Consider the following 17883-nt stretch of genomic DNA (forward strand, 5'->3'; position numbering starts at 1 on the left):
GATAAACGGTTTGAAACTGTCGGATAGAGAGAACTGGAGGTGGAGCTGGAAGATCAGAGGCCGCTCTCCGCTCTGTCACTCTGACTGTCTCCTCCCCTCCCGATTTCTCTGTTTAATCCCCCATATGGAACCAAAGCGGGTCGGTGGACTCTAAACACGGTTTACTCGTTAACAGGACGAAAGGCGAGTCATGTTCCTGATCTCCTGGGCACCAGGCAATTCACTGTTATTTGTTTCTGTACAGAGTTACATTTCAGTGATTCCCCAGTGAGTTTGATGCGTTATGTAAATAATCCAACAAAATAGAACAGAAACGGAGCGAAGCGCTGAATTCCACAGATGTGGAAAGTTTAGTCGAGCAGTTCTGCTGATTCTTTATGAGCACAGCATGGCAAGTAGTTTAAATAAATACAAGAAATCTGGTGATGTGTGGGTTGGGGTCTATAAGTCACCGTTCAAAGTCCCGGACTGTGGTCACTGCCCCGACTCCAGTCCCATTAATACCTCATCTCGTCCACAACGAGACAAAAGCAGCTCAAAACCACACTGGTAGCGTGATATCAGCGTCTCCCTTCAGACAGTAACCAGCCCTTTCACAGATACAGAGGTTGGCTCTGAAAAGAGCCTTTACATCGAGTTACATTGAAATTACAGTACAGAAACAGGCCATTCGGCTCAACTAGTCCATGCCGGCGTTTATGCTGCTCATGAGCCTCCTCCTTCCTTACTTCATCTAACCCTATCGGCATATCCTTCTATTCCTTTCTCCCTCATGTGCTGTTCTATCATCCCCTTAAATGCCCCGATGTTATTTGCCTCAGCTACTCCTCGTAGTTGCAAGTTCCACATTCTAACGACTCTCTGGGTAAAGCAATTTCTCCTGAATTCCCTATTTGATTAATTAGCGACTATTTTATATTTATTACCTGAAGTTTTGGACTCCCCACAAGTGGAAACATTTTCTCTACATCTATCCTAACAAACCCTATCATTATCTTAAAAACCTCGATCAGATCAACCCTCAGCCTTCTCTTTTCTAGTGAAACGAGACCCAGTCTGTTCAGTCTTTCCTGATAAGAATATCCTCTCATTTCTGGTATCATCCTTGTGAATCTTGTTTGCACCTTCTCCAATGCCCCTTTGTCTATAATATGGAGACGAGACCTGTTCACAGTATTCCAAGTCTGGTCTAAGCAAGGTTCTATACAAGTTTAACATAACTTCTTTGCTTTTCAACTCTATCCCTCTAGAAATGAATCCTAGTGTTTGATTTGTCTTTTTATGACCTGATTAACCTGGGTCGTTACTTTTAGTAATTTGTGTATCTGTACCACTAGATCCCTTTGCTCCTCTATCCCGTTTAGACTCTTATTATCCAAGCAGTGTGTGACCTCCTGATTCTTCATTCTGCAAGTTTATTAATGCATTCTTGCATTCTGATGCTTTCTTCCTTTGTATTAACTAAATCCCCCAAGTTGGTGTCGTCCACAAATTTTGGAATTGTACTTCCGATTCCCGAATCCAAATCGTTAATGTAAATTGTGAAGAACAGTGGTCCCAGCAACTGGAACTCCACTTCCCACCTTTTGCCAGTCTGAGTAGCGACTCTTCACCTCTATTCTCGGCTTTCAGTTTTGTAGCCAACTTACTATCCATTCTGCCACCTGATCCTGACTCCACGTGCTCTGAACTTTGCCATGAGTCTACAATGTGGTACATTATAGAAGGCCTTCGGAAAATCCAAATATATCACATCTACTGCATTAAACTTGTCTACACTTTCTGTTCCTTCTTCAAAGATTTCAATCAGGTTGGTCCTGTCCTTTGGGTTATCAGATTAAGCCTTGGCCGGTTTACTTGCTCTTGAAGCTCACAATGCTGGTTTTCTTCGGCATCAGCACGGCCTGGATATCAGACAACACCCTGAGCGATGGTCACCCGTCCCAGCAGCTTGTTGAGCTCCTCGTCGTTGCGGATGGCCAGCTGCAGGTGTCTGGGGATGATGCGGGTCTTCTTGTTTGTCCAGGGCCGCGTTGCCGGGCAGCTCGAGGATTTCAGCCGTCAGATACTTGATGCACAGCAGCCAGATAGACCGGGGCTCCGGCACCCACACGTTCAGCATAGTTCCCCTTTCTCAGGAGCCTGTGAACACGGGTAACAGGGAACTGCAGTCCGCCCCGGGATGAGCGAGACTTGGCCTTGGACAGAGCTTTACCGCCGGTTTTTCCTCTTCCAGACATTTCCACAATCTCACAAACACTTTCACAAAGAATGAAGAAATCCTCCCGCACTCGCCCTTCTTATACCTTCTGGAGGAGTGCAGTGGGGACACTTGTGATGGGTCTCTCTCAGAGTGTTTACACTGCCCGCTCACCCTCACTGATATTCTATCTTTGAATTGCTGTAATATTGACCTTTAGTCATATTGCTGCTCCTCCTCCTTTCCCTATTTCCCTGTTCTTTCTAAAGATCTGAAAGACTTGAATATTAAGCTGCCATTCCTGCCCAGTTGGTGGTCAGGTCTCTGTAATGATTTAATGTAATTATTTAACTTTACTCAAAGGCTGATGTGAGCTGTGGTAAAATGTATTTCCAGCTGGTCAAGTATTGCAGGGATCGACTGTCTCTTCAGTCCGATATCAGGTGAAGAATTACTGGCTGGTGTGGAATTTCCATTGATTGGGGGTTGGCGAAATCGACTGGGCGGAAACAGGAACTGCAACAGAGCGAGAAAGGATCCGTCAGAAACCAGTTCAAATGAAGAAAAAAATCCAACAGCCTGCAGTGTCTGTTCAGGATCTGATGTTTGGGAACTATTTTATTGTTGATTATTTTCAGCGGTGGTGGTATAGTGGTGAGCATAGCTGCCTTCCAAGCAGTTGACCCGGGTTCGATTCCCGGCCATCGCAATTAAGTGTTTTTATTAGTTTATTTCCATCAGAAACTCTTAAGTTTCCAATCGAATTTGATGCAGTTCAGTTGGATATTGTTTCCAAAACATAATCGGGTGTCATTATAGTAAAATGTTTTCAACCTTCATTTCTTTTCCCTATCGAAGGAAAAGAGGAAAAACATGCTGGAAATACTGAGTTACCAAGGGTCTAATGAGAGTGAGGAAGGGACATGATCTGTTAGCCTTTATTGGAAGGGTGTTGGAATATAAGAGTAAGGAGGTCTTGCTGCAATTGTAGTATGAGGAAATATTGTGCAAAATTGGCCAATATTGGTTGGAGTTTAGAAGAATGAGAGTTGATCGCATTGAAATGTATAAAATTCTTAGACGGCTTGACAGGGTCGATGCTGAGAGTCTGATTTCTCTGGCTGGAGAGTCAAGAACTAGAGCTCATAGTCTCAAGATAAGGGGTCGGCCATTTAGGACCGACATGAGGAAACATTTCTTCACTCAAAGGATTGTGAATCTTTGGAATTCTCTACACCCCAGAGGGCTGTGGATGCTCAGTCGTTGAGTTATATTCAAAGCTGAGATCGATAGATTGTTGGACTCGAGGGGAATCAAGGGATATGGGGATCGGCGGGAAAGTGGAGTTGAGATCGAAGATCAGCCATGATCATATTGAATGGCGGAGCAGGCTCGATGGGCCATATGGCCTATTCTGCTGCTATTTCTTATGTTCTTATGTAAAGAGCTTTATTTCCAAGTGTGCCGACGACAATAATTTAGGTAGCACAGTAAACATTGTAGATGGGAGCAGAAATTTGCAAAGGGACATTGATAGATTAAGTGAATGGGTGAAACTGTGGCAGATGGAGTTCAACGTGGGGAAGTGTGAGGTTATCCCTTTGGACCATAAAACGATAGATCAGTGTATTTTCTAAATGGCAAGAAGCTAGGAACTGTGGGGGAGGATAGAGATTTAGGGGGTCCAATACAGAAATCACTAAAAGTGATCACTAATTCACTAAAACAATGTTAAAATGGAGATTAAATTTTGATCTTTATCTCAATGGAATTGGAAAAAAAGCAGTGCTCTGGTTAGGCATCATTTAGAGTTCCGTGCTCAGTTCTGGGCACCGCACTCTCTCTAATGGCTTGGAATGAGAAGGGGTTTTTCATTAAAGGAAGCTCACTGAAATACAGGGTTTTTGAAGAGTTATGATCAGAAATGGGAGCGGAGCTCATTTCCTGCTTCACACTGTTACAACACATGGAGGAGAACAGCATCAATGAAGATAAAGGGAATGAAATGAAATGTGTCACACAGTTACATCTCGCTGCTCTGTCTGACCATTTTAGTCGCTACTTCCCTGTAGAGGGATTTGAAAATTTGAAGGAAAAGCGTTGGGTGAAAATCCTTTTGCTTTGGGAAATCCTGAATCAATAATGAGGCTAAACTTGATGCCTGAGCAAGAAAACGAGCCGGTGCGACTCACCTGTGAACACATTGAAAACACGCCACAAGTCATTCAGATTGTCATCTTTTTGGATCAGTGCTTTCAAAGAATATTCTCTGTTATGATTCGTGTTCTGTTGTTGCTGCCGTTCACAACAACCTACCTGTGCGAAATGGGATTTTCGACTTTGACAAGGTTAAAAACAAGAGAAAGAAACTCAACAGCGCACCTGAGATGCGTGAAGCACTTTCATCCTGTGATCCAGATTGGAACGAGATCATGACCAACTGACAGACCCACCCCTCACATTGAGGAAGTGAAACTCAACCTGATCTTCTTTTACTGTATTTATACTGTATTTAAAATGTTTTTCAAGCAACGTCGATGTCTAATTTTAATTATTACTTGAAGTGAATTGAAGAGCGAGCATGGACTCACCTTTATTGGGATTTGATGAAAACTCCAGTCTGAAGTTATTATTGTTTGAGGTCCCTGGGGGAAGTGTTTTTCTTCCACTGGGTCACGAGAAAAATAGTTTGATAAACTCTGTTCTACATTGTACGGTCAGTGTCTGTTCAGCAAACCCGCTCTGAATTCCTCAGTCTGTATTTCCAGAAACGGTCTGTGGGCGACGCGGACAATAGAACATTGACCCACAACCTGCGACTAATGGCGGCCGGAGAGCCCACAATCCAACGCGCCCCAGAAACCCCTTTATCTCTCCAAGGCGCTGATTTATCCGGCCGGCTGCCCCCTTCGAATGGAGATAGACCATATTCTACCGCGCGCGGCATAGTGGGTAAGGTCATCCGCCATTGTAAACCCATCTCGCTGATAATTCTGTGATGGGGTTGAGAAGGACGAGGTTCATCCAATCAAAAGCAAAATAATGCGGATGCTGGAAATGTGAAATATAAAGAGAAAATGCTGGAAATCCTCAGCAAGTGGAGAAAATCATCCTCAGGTTTCTGGTTGGAACTAGCAAACGTGCTTTTGGACGAAGCAGAAATTAGCTCAAGGCCGTTCTCCTAACTTTACAGACAGCCTACAGCTTAACATGTTGGTGCTGAGGCACAGGAAACCTCTTTTCCTTTCTCAAACCTAAAAGCTTTCTGTGTCTGCCCGAACACGGCTGTTTTGCTCGAGCACTTGCCTCTGCTCACCAGCAGGGAGTGCCTTTGAGTAACAACACGTCAAACCGCTTTCAGGACAAAAAGTCTTCCATCAGTCAACCAGACAGACAGGGCTCTCGCTGCTCCCTCAAGCTGGAGGCGGCTGTTCCTTCCCGGTGACCTCGTCTGCCTTCCGCAGGCTCGGGCTCTTCTCAGCATCATTCACGATTACTGTGGCTTCCCGTTCTGCTGTTGCTCACTTGCTGATGTACGATATCGCCGATTGGAGCAAAGTATTGATTGTATTCAGGGAGGGGCTAACCCAAGGCAAGATTTCTCTGCTGCCCATGGAGCTGCTTGGAGGCGAGTTCAAAGCAGCTACTGTGAAGGGCAGGGATCGAGTAAATCTCCGTCAGGCCCACGTGACTGCACGAGTCGGGGTGTTCAAAACGGTGAACAATCACGAAACAGAAGGATCTTTGCTGCTTCCCTTCGATCGCTCAGCTGGTAGAATAGAGGACTACAGTGGAAAACAAAGCAGAGTCACCCTTAGGTTGCTGGTTTAATTTCGGCTCCAAGCAGCGAATGTGATTTTGGAATAAGAAGCAGTGAGATCAAGGCCGCTCACTGTGGCTTCCCGTTCTGCTGTTGCTCACTTGCTGATGTTCGATACCGCCGATTGGAGCAAAGTATTGAATATATTCAGGGAGAGGGCAATTCGTGGCGCTGCTTGGAGGCGAGTGTGAGGCGATCATTGTGAAGGGCAATTTCCCCAACACAGGTGGGGAATTAGCTCCAATAGTAGAGAGTTCACTGAACATGCGAGAAGTAGCGGGATCGATACCCAATTCTCCACTCATTTTTTAACTTGGGGAATTGTCCCAAAACAAAAATGGTGTCAGTTTTCAGTAAATCCGCAACCCACGGAAATCCGAAGCTTCGATGAAGAGAGGTCAAGCGGCAGAAAATATTTTGGTGTGCTGCAGTCAGCAAAAGGTTTTGATTTTGGTGTTTAGCAAAGATGGAAAGATGAAGTGAGACATGGAAAAAAGCTTCACAGGTCCTGATATCATTTCTGTGGATTGAACTCAGGATTTACAAAGATAATAAAACTAATGGATTATTTGCTGTGTTCAGAGCGTACGAACCATGGAGACTGCCAGGCAGCAGTCACAGTTAGGACAGTTTGCAAGCTATCTAAAGTCATAAAGTAATGGGCAGTTTGCAAACACAATCCAGTCAGGCAGGAGTTGACCTGACAATCTTCTGATTTGTCATTAGACACGATATCCACTGCTCCACTGGTCTCGGGTGTGCAGAGATAGTAGCAGCTCACACTGCCACAGCGCTGCGGTCTGAGCAGGAAATGAGTCAGTCTCGGTCATGCACACGTGACTCCACGAGTCCTGGAGTGTCAAAAGGCGCACAGTGAATATTTACCAAAGAGAGCAATCTTGGCTGCTTCCCTTCGATCGTTCAACTGTTACAGCGGAGGACTGCAATACAATTAACAGATAAAAGTCATCCTTAGGTTTCTGTTTGGAACTAGCGAACGTGCTTTTGGAGTGAGCAGAAATTGGCTCAAGGCCGTTTTCTTTACTTCACAGACAGCCAAAAGCTTAACATGTTGGCGCTGAGGCACAGGAGACCTCCTTTCCTTTCTGAAACCAAAAGCTTTTTGTTTCCGCCCGAAAATGGCTGTTTTGCTTGAGCACTTGCCTCTGCTCAGCAGCAGGGCGTACCTTTGAGTAACAACACGTCAAACCGCACTCACTTTCAGGCAAATAAGCCTTCCATCAGTCAGTCAGACCGACAGACAGACAGAGCTCTTGCTGTTTCCTCAAGCTCGGGCTGCTGTTCTTGTCCGATGACCTCGTCTGCGTTCCGTAGGCTCGGGCTCTTCTCGGCATCATTCACGATTACTGTGCCTTCCCGTTCTGCGGTTGCTCACTTGCGATTACTCGATTGGAGCAAAGTGTTGAAAAAATTCAGTGAGGTGGCAATTCGTGGTGCTGTTTGGAGGCGAGTGTGAAGCGACTATTGTGAAGGGCAATTTGATTGGCCAAGCAGGGGAATTAGCTCAAATGGTAGAGTGCTCGCTTAGCATGTGAGAAGTAGCGGGATCGATGCCCGCATTCTCCACTCACTTTTTTGCCTTGGGGAATTGTGCCGAAACAAAAATGGTGTCAGTTTTCAGCAAATCCAGAAGCCACGTCAATCCGAAGCTTCGATAAAGAGAGGTCAAGGAGCAGCAAATCTTTTGGTGTGCTGCAGTAAGCAAAAGTTTGTGATTTTGGTGTTTAGCAAAGATGGAAAGATGAAGTGAGACATGGAAAAAAGCTTCACAGGTCCTGATATATTTTCTGTGGATTGAACTCAGGATTTACAAAGTTAACAAAACTAATGCACTCCCTGCTGTGTGAAAAGCACACGAACGGTGGAGACTGCCAGGCAGCACTGCCAATTAGGTTAGTTTGCAAGCTATCTAAAGTCATAAAGTAATGGACAGTTGGCAAAAACAATCCAGTCAGGTAGGAGTTGTCCAGACAATCTTCTGATTTGTCATTAGTCACGAAATCCACTGCTCCACTTGTCTCGGGTGTGCAGAGAAAGTAGCAGCTCACACTGCCACAGCGCTGCGGTCTGAGCAGCAAATGAGTCAGTCTCGGTCATGCACACGTGACTCCACGAGTCCGGGAGTGTCAAAAGGCGCACAGTGAATATTGACCAAAGAGAGCAATCTTGGCTGATTCCCTTCGATCCTTCAGCTGGTACAGCGGAGGACTGCAATACAATTAACAGAGAAAAGTCATCCTCAGGTTTCTGGTTGGAACAAGCGAACGTGCTTTTGGAGTGAGCAGAAATTAGCTCAAGGCCGTTTTCTTTACTTTACAGACAACCAAAAGCTTAACATGTTGGCGCTGAGGCACAGAAGACCTCCTTTCCTTTCTTAAACCTGAAAGTTTTTTGTGTCTGCCCGAAAACGGCTGTTTTGCTCGAGCACTTGCCTCTGCTCACCAGCAGGGCGTACCTTTGAATAACAATACGTCAAACCGCACTCACTTTCAGGCAAATAAGCCTTCCATCAGTCAGTCAGACCGACAGACAGACAGAGCTCTCGCTGTTTCCTCAAGCTCGGGCTGCTGTTCTTGTCCGATGACCTCGTCTGCGTTCCGCAGGCTCGGGCTCTTCTCGGCATCATTCACGATTACTGTGCCTTCCCGTTCTGCGGTTGCTCACTTGCGAATACTCGATACCGCGGATTGGAGCAAAGTATTGAGAAAATTCAGGGAGGTGGCAATTCGTGGCGCTGTTTGGAGGCGAGTGTGAAGCGACTATTGTGAAGGGCAATTGGTCCTGTTACGCAGGGGAATTAGCTCAAATGGTAGAGCGCTCGCTTAGCATGCGAGAAGTAGCGGGATCGATGCCCGTATTCTCCACTCACTTTTTTACCTTGGGGAATTGTCCAGAAATAAAAATGGTGTCAGTTTTCAGCAAATCCAGAACCCACGTCAATCCTCAGCTTCGATAAAGAGAGATCAAAGAGCAGCAAATCTTTTGGTGTGCTGCAGTAAGCAAAAGTTTTTGATTCTGGTATTTAGCAAAGATGGAAAGATGAAGTGAGACATGGAAAAAAGCTTCACAGGTCCTGGTATCTTTTCTGTGGATTGAACTCAGGATTTACAAAGTTAATAAAACTAATGCACCCCCTGCTGTGTGAAAAGCGCACGAACGGTGGAGACTGCCAGGCAACACTGCCAATTAGGTTAGTTTGCAAGCTAACTAAAGTCATAAACTAATGGACAGTTGGCAAAAACAATCCAGTCAGGTAGGAGTTGTCCAGACAATCTTCTGATTTTCATTGGACACGAAATCCACTGCTGCACTGGTCCAGGGTGTGCAGAGAGAGTTGCAGCTCACATTGCCACAGCGCTGCGGTTTGAGCAGGAAATGAGTCAGTGTCGGTCATGCACACGTGACTCCACGAGTCCGGGAGTGTCAAAAGGCGCACAGTGAATATTGACCAAAGAGAGCAATCTTGGCTGCTTCCCTTCGATCCTTCAGCTGGTACAGCGGAGGACTGCAATACAATTAATACATAAAAGTCTTCCTTAGTTTTCTGGTTGGAACTAGCGAACGTGCTTTTAGAGTAAGCAGAAATTAGCTCAAGGCCGTTTTCTTTACTTTACAGACAGCCAAAAGCTTAACATGTTGGCGCTGAGGCACAGGAGACCTCCTTTCCTTTCTGAAACCAAAAGCTTTTTGTGTCTGCCCGAAAACGGCTGTTTTGCTCCAGCACTTTCCTCTGCTCACCAGCAGGACGTACCTTTGAGTAACAACACGTCAAACCTCACTGACTTTCAGGCAAATAAGCCTTCCATCAGTCAGTCAGACAGACAGACAGACAGAGCTCTCGCTGTATCCTCCAACTCGGGCGGCTGTTCTTGTCCGATGACCTCGTCTGCGTTCCGCAGGCTCGGGCTCTTCTCAGCATCATTCACGATTCCTGTGCCTTCCCGTTCTGCGGTTGCTCACTTGCGAACACTCGATACCGCGGATTGGAGCATTGAATGCATTCAGGGAGGGGGCAATTCGTGGCACTGCCTCGAGACGACTGTTAAGCGATTATTGTGAAGGGCAATTGGCCCTGTTCCGCAGGGGAATTAGCTCAAATGGTAGAGTGCTCGCTTCGCATGCGAGAAGTAGCGGGATCGATGCCCGAATTTTCCACTCACTTTTTTACCTTGGGGAATTGTCCCGAAACAAAAATGGTTTCAGTTTTCAGCAAATCCATAACCCACGTGAATCCTGAGCTTCGATAAATCGAGGTCAAGGGGCAGTAAATCTTTTGGTGTGCTGCAGTCAGCAAAAGTTTTTGATTTTGGTGTTTCGCAAAGATGGAAAGATAAAGTGAGACATGGAAAAAAGCTTCACTGGTCCTGGTATCTTTTCTTTGGATTGAACTCAGGATTTACAAAGTGAATAAAACTAATGCATTTCCTGCTCTGTTAAGAGTGCACGAACGGTGGAGACTTCCAGGCAGCACTTCCAATTCGGGCAATTTGCAAGCTATTAAAAGTCATAAAGTAATGGACAGTTTGCAAAAACAATCCAGTCAGGTTGGAGTTGACCAGACAATCTTCTGATTTGTCATAAGACACGGTATCCACTGCTGCATTCGCCTCTCGGGTGTGCAGACAAAGTAACAGCTCACACTCCCACAACGATGCGGTATGAGCAGGAACCGAGTCAGTCTCGGTCATGCACATGTGACTCCACGAGTCGGGGAGTGTCAAAAGGCGCACAATGAACATTTACCAAAGAGAGCAATCTTTGCTGCTTCCCTTCGATCGTTCAGCTGGTACAGCGGAGGACTGTAATACAATTAACAGATAAAAGTCATCCTTAGGATTCTGGTTGGAACCAGCGAACGTGCTTTTGGAGTAAGCAGAAATTAGCTCAAAGCCGTTTTCTTTACTTTACAGACAGCCTACAGCTTAACATGTTGGCGCTGAGGCAGGAGACCTCCGTTCCTTTCTTCAACCTGAAAGCTTTGTGCATCTGCCCGAAAACGTCTGTTTTGCTCGAGCACTTGCCTCTGCTCACCAGCAGGGCAAGTGCACCTTTGAGTCACAACACGTCAAACCGCACTGACTTTATTACGAACAGAAGACAAACACACGTCTTCGTTCAAAAAACACCCTGCAGGTGGACACGGAGTGAGATAAACACAGGGCAGAGATGCAGACAGTTTCCGGAAACATCGGGAAGTAGACAAGAGAAATAGATTGAGCGCTTTGTTATCAGAAAAATGTCTGAACCTCCACGGTCAATGAAAGGGCTTTTGTTGGTCGGTTTCCCATTGAACCGGATAATTCGGGAGAACATGGTGGATGTTTGGTTAGGTTCCCTTGACCCCACCAGCGGAAAAGGTTTGTCGATCCCACCCGACAACTCATTTCAAAAGCCACTCTGTCCAAAGCAAATGTATCCTTCCAGATTAAAAGGGAATAAAACTTGAAAAGAGCGTCACTGTGGATCAGTTTTCTCTCACTCAAAGTAAACTGTTTAATGAAGTAAAAGATGCAGCTTCCAAAGAATCAGGGAACAGCCACTGTCTCCCTTTTTGGCAGGAGAAGAAAATCGATGTGGATGTTTATGGAGACCAAGTTCCAACATAATGTTCCTGCCCGGAATCGAACTGGGGACTTTTTGCGTACAAAGCAGACGTGATAACCGCTACACTACGGAAATGGATAATATTTCACTAAACAATGGGCAACTGAATGGTGTTCTCTCTCTGCTCGCAGTTGGAATGTGTTGTTTCAAGTGCAGCAAGAGATGCAGACAGTGGCTGTTCCCCCTTTGCTTTAAAAACTATCAGGGTGGTGGGTTTGAGCCCACGTTGGGCGAGTACCGTTTTAAACTTTTGTGCTGCTTCCACCGGTGAGCCCCAGCTCTGACACTTCCCCCACCCCCCTCTGTCTCACCGCTCACGATGGGGCCGCGCCCGGGCTGAATCTCTCCAATTAGGTTTCCGCCCCTGTCGCAGCATGAAATGTTCCTTATCAAAGTCACAAATGATACCGTATGTGACGACCACCATGATAAACTATCCCTCCTCATCCTTCTCAAATACAATATCTCACCGTGCTGTTATGCTGTTAGACGAGTTTCCTCTCTCTGCTCTTATTTGGAATGTGTTGCTTTTCCGTCTGACAACACTGAGTATCATCGTATTATGTTAGTCCACAAGAGGAGATCATTCGGCCCGTCGTGCCTGTGCCGGGTCAAACGCACATTTTCGTTCAAAATTCGTTCAGGAATAGATTGAGTGCTTTGTTATCAGAAAATTGCCTGAACCCCGACAGTCTGCAGCTTTCCACCTCTATATCAACCACACGGCCTATTTTTGTGTCACCCGCAAATTTCTTCATCATGCCCCCTACGTTTAAGTCCAAATCGTTAATGTGTACCACAAAAAGCAAAGGACCAAGTACCGAGCCCTGCGGCACCCCACTGGAAACAGCCTTCCAGCCGCAAAAACACCCATCGACCATTACCCTTTGCTTCCTGCCACTGAGCTGATTTTGGATCCAACAAGCCACATTCCCTTGGATCCCATGGGCCTTTAATTTTTCGACCAATCTGCCATTTGGGAATTTTTCAAAAGCCTTGCTAAAATCCATGTAGACTACATCAATTGCGCTATCCTCATCGATCCTCCTTGTCACCTCCTCGAAAAATTAAATCAGGTTAGTCAGACACGACCTCCCCTGAACAAATCCATGCTGACTGTCCTTGATGAGTCCGTGCCTTTCGAAGTGACAGTTTATCCGAGCCCTCAGAAATTATTCCAATAATTTGAAATGGAGTCTTTCTCCTGGTTGCTGCAATAACAGACAAGGCGATTAAAATAACCATGCCCGGCTAGCTCAGTCGGTAGAGCATGATATTCTTAATCTCAGGGTCGTGGGTTCGAGCCCCACGTTGGGCGAGTGCGATTTTCAACTTTTATGCTCAATTCACTGACCAACAGTGCAGAAATAATGCAGAATGGAACATGCATTCGTTAGTCAGGATGGCCGAGCGGTCTAAGGTGCTGCGTTCAGGTCGCAGTCTCTTCTGGAGGCGTGGGTTCGAATCCCACTTCTGACATTGCTTACTTTTACTAAGACGTGAAAATATTTTATTGGTGGATTGGGATGCAGCTGATTTTTCGACCAAGTTGAGTTGCTCCTCCCACAAAAGCAACTGGCTTTGTGATGGAAATGTGACTTGAGAAGTTTCAAACGGTGAAATGTTTGACATATTAATGACCTGGACAAAGAAATAGAACAGCAGTGTGAAACATTTAAAACGGTGATCAATAGAGTCCAGGAGAAATATATCCCACTGAAAAGCAAGAACAAACTGGCCAGAAATGACACACCAGGGATGAATAAAGAAATCAGGGTAAAATTGAAACTAAAGAAAAAGGCACACACTGGACAATAAAGGAGAGAGGGGAATGTGAAAAGACTGGGAAAGAAGTCTAAAGAACTATTAGAAAGGCAAAAAGGAATATAAAAAAAAGCAAAGTATTCGAGACACAACAACAGCCAAAGAAAATTTAGGATAGGAATAGGCTCACTTAGCGATACACACGACAAACTCACAGGCAATGACAGCGAAATGGCAGAAATATTAAATAATCACTTTGCTTCAGTATTTACCAGGGAGACTGGTATTGTCGGCATGGCAGCAGAAGAAGAGATCAAAAAATATGTAAAGACATTTAAGATGGAAAGTGGGGAGATAATTGATAAACTAATCAAACTCAGAGAGGAAATTTCCTGTTCGGAGACTAACCAGAGTTTCAAACCGCTCAGACACGCTAATTTCCGTATTACTGTTCAGGAGCTCATTTCACAGGGACGCGATTACTGCGCTCCATTTAGGGAGGATAAGTGAAAGGCGGAAATTGATCTATTAATCGAATCATAGAATAAGACAGCGCTATTCGGATACCATTCGGCCCATCGTGCCTGTGCCTGCTCTCTGAAAGAGCTGTCCAGTTAGTCCCACTGGCCTGCTGTTTCTCCATTGCCCTGAAAATGTTTCCATCCAAGCGTTTATCCAATTCCCTTTTGAAAACTGTGAGTTAAGAAAAACAATATTGAAAGGGGTGATGGGGTCTCTGCAGCGTCGATGTAGAGTGTGTGATGATTGAAGTTATCAAGATGGTTGCTTTACACATGGTATGTTGTGCAATCATCCTGAAATATCTTCAATATCCAATACAAATTGAATTGCAAACCTGACGGACAAACACTGGAAAACAAGTCACGAGTGAACGCAAATAATCTGGGACCCGTTTTCAGCCTCACGGCACTTTAAATAAAGTGAAATAACTTTGCATTGAAAATATTTGGAACTTGCATCTGTGCCTTCACCTGTTCCATTTGTAAAAGTTGCTGGCGTCTGAAGATGTGCACGCCTCTGCTCCCTCTATTGAACAAGAAAGGAGGTGTTTGACGTTGACGGGACCTGTTCCTTATGAGCTCATCCTTGACATTGAGTGGGTTCGCGTTTTTTAAACGGCGTCAGCTTTAGCCCAGCGGTGAACTTCGCAGTAAACAAGTTCATCACCGTCTCACCGCGGGCACTGACTGACATGTTTATTGTTATTTCTTTCAGACCAAAATGAATAGTGACCGTGGTTTTAAATTTGCACTAAGTGATTTTTAGATAGTCGCCTTTCAATGTTTCAAAGGTGACTCCTAATTTATGATTGTCCGGCCATTTCACCAGCCGTGTTGAAAACAAAACATGTCTCTGCTTTTCGCGTCTTTTTTCGAAAGGCAAAAGATATATTTCCCGTGGCCTCTGAAGGATGGACAAGTACATTTCAGAAAGCTGAAGCAAGTTCACCGAGCTTAAATCGTCTGACCACGTTAAAGGCAATGAAATAGAATCATAGAATCATAGAAGTTACAACATGGAAACAGGCCCTTCGGCCCAACATGTCCATGTCGCCCAGTTTATACCACTAAGCTAGTCCCAATTGCCTGCACTTGGCCCACATCCCTCGATACCCATCTTACCCATGTAACTGTCCAAATGCTTTGTAAAAGACAAAATTGTACCCGCCTCTACTACTGCCTCTGGCAGCTCGTTCCAGACACTCACCACCCTTTGAGTGAAAAAATTGCCCCTCTGGATCCTTTTGTATCTCTCCCCTCTCACCTTAAATCTGTGCCCCCTCGTTATAGACTCCCCTACCTTTGGGAAAAGATTTTGACTATCGACCTTATCTATGCCCCTCATTATTTTATAGACTTCTATAAGATCAACCCTTAACCTCCTACTCTCCAGGGAAAAAAGTCCCAGTCTGTCTAACCTCTCCCTGTAAGTCAAACCATCAAGTCGCGGTAGCATCCTCGTAAATCTTTTCTGCACTCTTTCTAGTTTAATAATATCCTTTCTATAATAGGGTGACCAGAACTGTACACAGTACTCCAAGTGTGGCCTCACCAATGCCCTGTGCAACTTCAACAAGACATCCCAACTCCTGCATTCAATGTTCTGACCAATGAAACCAAGCATGCTGAATGCCTTCTTCACCACCCTATCCACCTGTGACTCCACTTTCAAGGAGCTATGAATCTGTACTCCTCGATCTCTTTGTTCTATAACTCTCCCCAACGCCCTACCATTAACGGAGTAGGTCCTGGCCCGATTCGATCTACCAAAATGCATCACCTCACATTTATCTAAATTAAACTCCATCTGCCATTCATCGGCCCACTGGCCCAATTTATCAAGATCCCGTTGCAATCCTAGATAACCTTCTTCACTGTCCACAATGCCACCAATCTTGGTGTCATCTGCAAACTTACTAACCATGCCTCCTAAATTCTCATCCAAATCATTAATATAAATAACAAATAACAGCGGACCCAGCACCGATCCCTGAGGCACACCGCTGGACACAGGCATCCAGTTTGAAAAACAACCCTCGACAACCACCCTCTGTCTTCTGTCGTCAAGCCAATTTTGTATCCAATTGGCTACCTCACCTTGGATCCCATGAGATTTAACCTTATGTAACAACCTACCATGCGGTACCTTTTCAAATGCTTTGCTGAAGTCCATGTAGACCACGTCTACTGCACAGCCCTCATCTATCTTCTTGGTTACCCCTTCAAAAAACTCAATCAAATTCGTGAGACATGATTTTCCTCTCACAAAACCATGCTGACTGTTCCTAATTAGTCCCTGCCTCTCCAAATGCCTGTAGATCCTGTCCCTCAGAATACCCTCTAACAACTTACCCACTGTAGATGTCAGGCTCACTGGTCTGTAGTTCCCAGGCTTTTCCCTGCCGCCCTTCTTAAACAAAGGCACAACATTTGCTACCCTCCAATCTTCAGGCACCTCACCTGTAGCGGTGGATGATTCAAATATCTCTGCTAGGGGACCCGCAATTTCCTCCCTAACCTCCGATAACGTCCTGGGATACATTTCATCAGGTCCCGGAGATTTATCTACCTTGATGCGCGTTAAGACTTCCAGCACCTCCCTCTCTGTAATATGTACACTCCTCAACACATCACTATTTATTTCCCCAAGTTCCCTAACATCCTTGCCTTTCTCATATATATGTTTTCAGATATATATGCAAGTCGTTGCTGTCTGTTTCTGTGGTTCTCTTTCTTCTGTGCGTCCATCTGCAGGTCGATTTTGAATCAATACCAGTGTTCGTGTCAGTTTGTTGCATGAAATAAATGAGGGTATCAGGCGCTCCCCTCCCTGGCACTGGGTCGGTACTGAGTCAGGTTTTAGGCCAAACACCTGTTGCTTTTCTGTGAAAAAGCAATTAAAACCTTCATTCGGGAATTATCCAGTCTCATGTGAGCGGTGAAAGAAACTGTGACCCCGATGTGATGTGAACACCCAGACTTTTGATCTGGAGTCAGACCTTTGCGCCACGCACTCTGAAGACAGGATCCAGGATGTTATTATAAACATGAATGTTTCTCAAACACCGTTTCATTTATCCCACCTTGGTTGAATAGACAGGACTGACCAAATTTCCACCAGGTCCCACCGGGTGTGGGACAGTATTGGAAGCAGCCTTCACCCCCAATATCACAGGTCTTTCATCGCCTGCTCTCAGCGGGCTGCAAGTTATGGACTTTGTTCACATTTAATCAGCAGTGTGAATCGTTAAATATTTACTCATTTTTAATGGGAACAAGGTTTCTGCCCGGTTTCGAACTGGGGACTTTTCGCGTGTTCGGCGAACGTGATAACCACGACACGACGGAAACCTGAAGCTTGCAGTCCCGTGTTCGGGACATAACGCCTCAGCCAAGCTGATTTCACAGGGATACATTCACTGCGCTGTATTTCGGAAGGCTGCAGAGAAGGATCGGTGGCGATGGTCAGGCAGGGAATCCCAGAGCATCGCGCCCACACAAACATTTCACTGTTTTTTTCATGTGCCTGATATCCGACCGCAGTTTGAACTATAGCGAATCAGGCATGCTCAGACGACATTGTTCACAGAGTGTTTTCTTGTCGCCAAATCACACATTCGAAAACTTGAAATGAGATTACGAGATCGGAGCCAATTAAAGTGCTCCCAGTTACTGCAGATCAGGAATTAAAACCTGGCACCGGCTTCAGGACTATCAGAATGAGGCAATGAATCCGAAAGTGGGAAGAAAAAGGTGCAACTTTCGTCCCTGGGTGGGCTCAAACCACCAAAGCTTTTGATTAACATCCGAACGCGCTAACCGATTGCGCCACAGAGATCTCCCAATGCATGTGTTTGCAAGATACACTAAAGCAGCGTGTCACCTAGCCAAAGTTACAAGTTGCAGCCACAGAAATGCAATTGACAACTATCAGTGTTACTTTTCCAGAAACA

At 45.4% G+C, this 17883-nt stretch overlaps 3 non-coding genes across 3 annotated transcripts; all 3 read left to right on the forward strand.

Moving 5' to 3' along the window:
* Positions 1-2837: 2837 nt before the first annotated feature.
* trnag-ucc (transfer RNA glycine (anticodon UCC)) lies at positions 2838-2909 on the forward strand. Its single transcript has one exon. It is a non-coding gene; the product is annotated as a tRNA-Gly (tRNA).
* Positions 2910-12890: 9981 nt separating this feature from the next.
* Positions 12891-12963, forward strand: trnak-cuu (transfer RNA lysine (anticodon CUU)). Its single transcript has one exon. It is a non-coding gene; the product is annotated as a tRNA-Lys (tRNA).
* A 78-nt stretch (positions 12964-13041) lies between these two features.
* Positions 13042-13124, forward strand: trnal-cag (transfer RNA leucine (anticodon CAG)). Its single transcript has one exon. It is a non-coding gene; the product is annotated as a tRNA-Leu (tRNA).
* The last annotated feature ends 4759 nt before the right edge of the window (positions 13125-17883 follow it).

This window comes from Heptranchias perlo, unplaced genomic scaffold, assembly GCF_035084215.1.
Source record: "Heptranchias perlo isolate sHepPer1 unplaced genomic scaffold, sHepPer1.hap1 HAP1_SCAFFOLD_55, whole genome shotgun sequence".
Classification (NCBI taxonomy): domain Eukaryota; kingdom Metazoa; phylum Chordata; class Chondrichthyes; order Hexanchiformes; family Hexanchidae; genus Heptranchias; species Heptranchias perlo.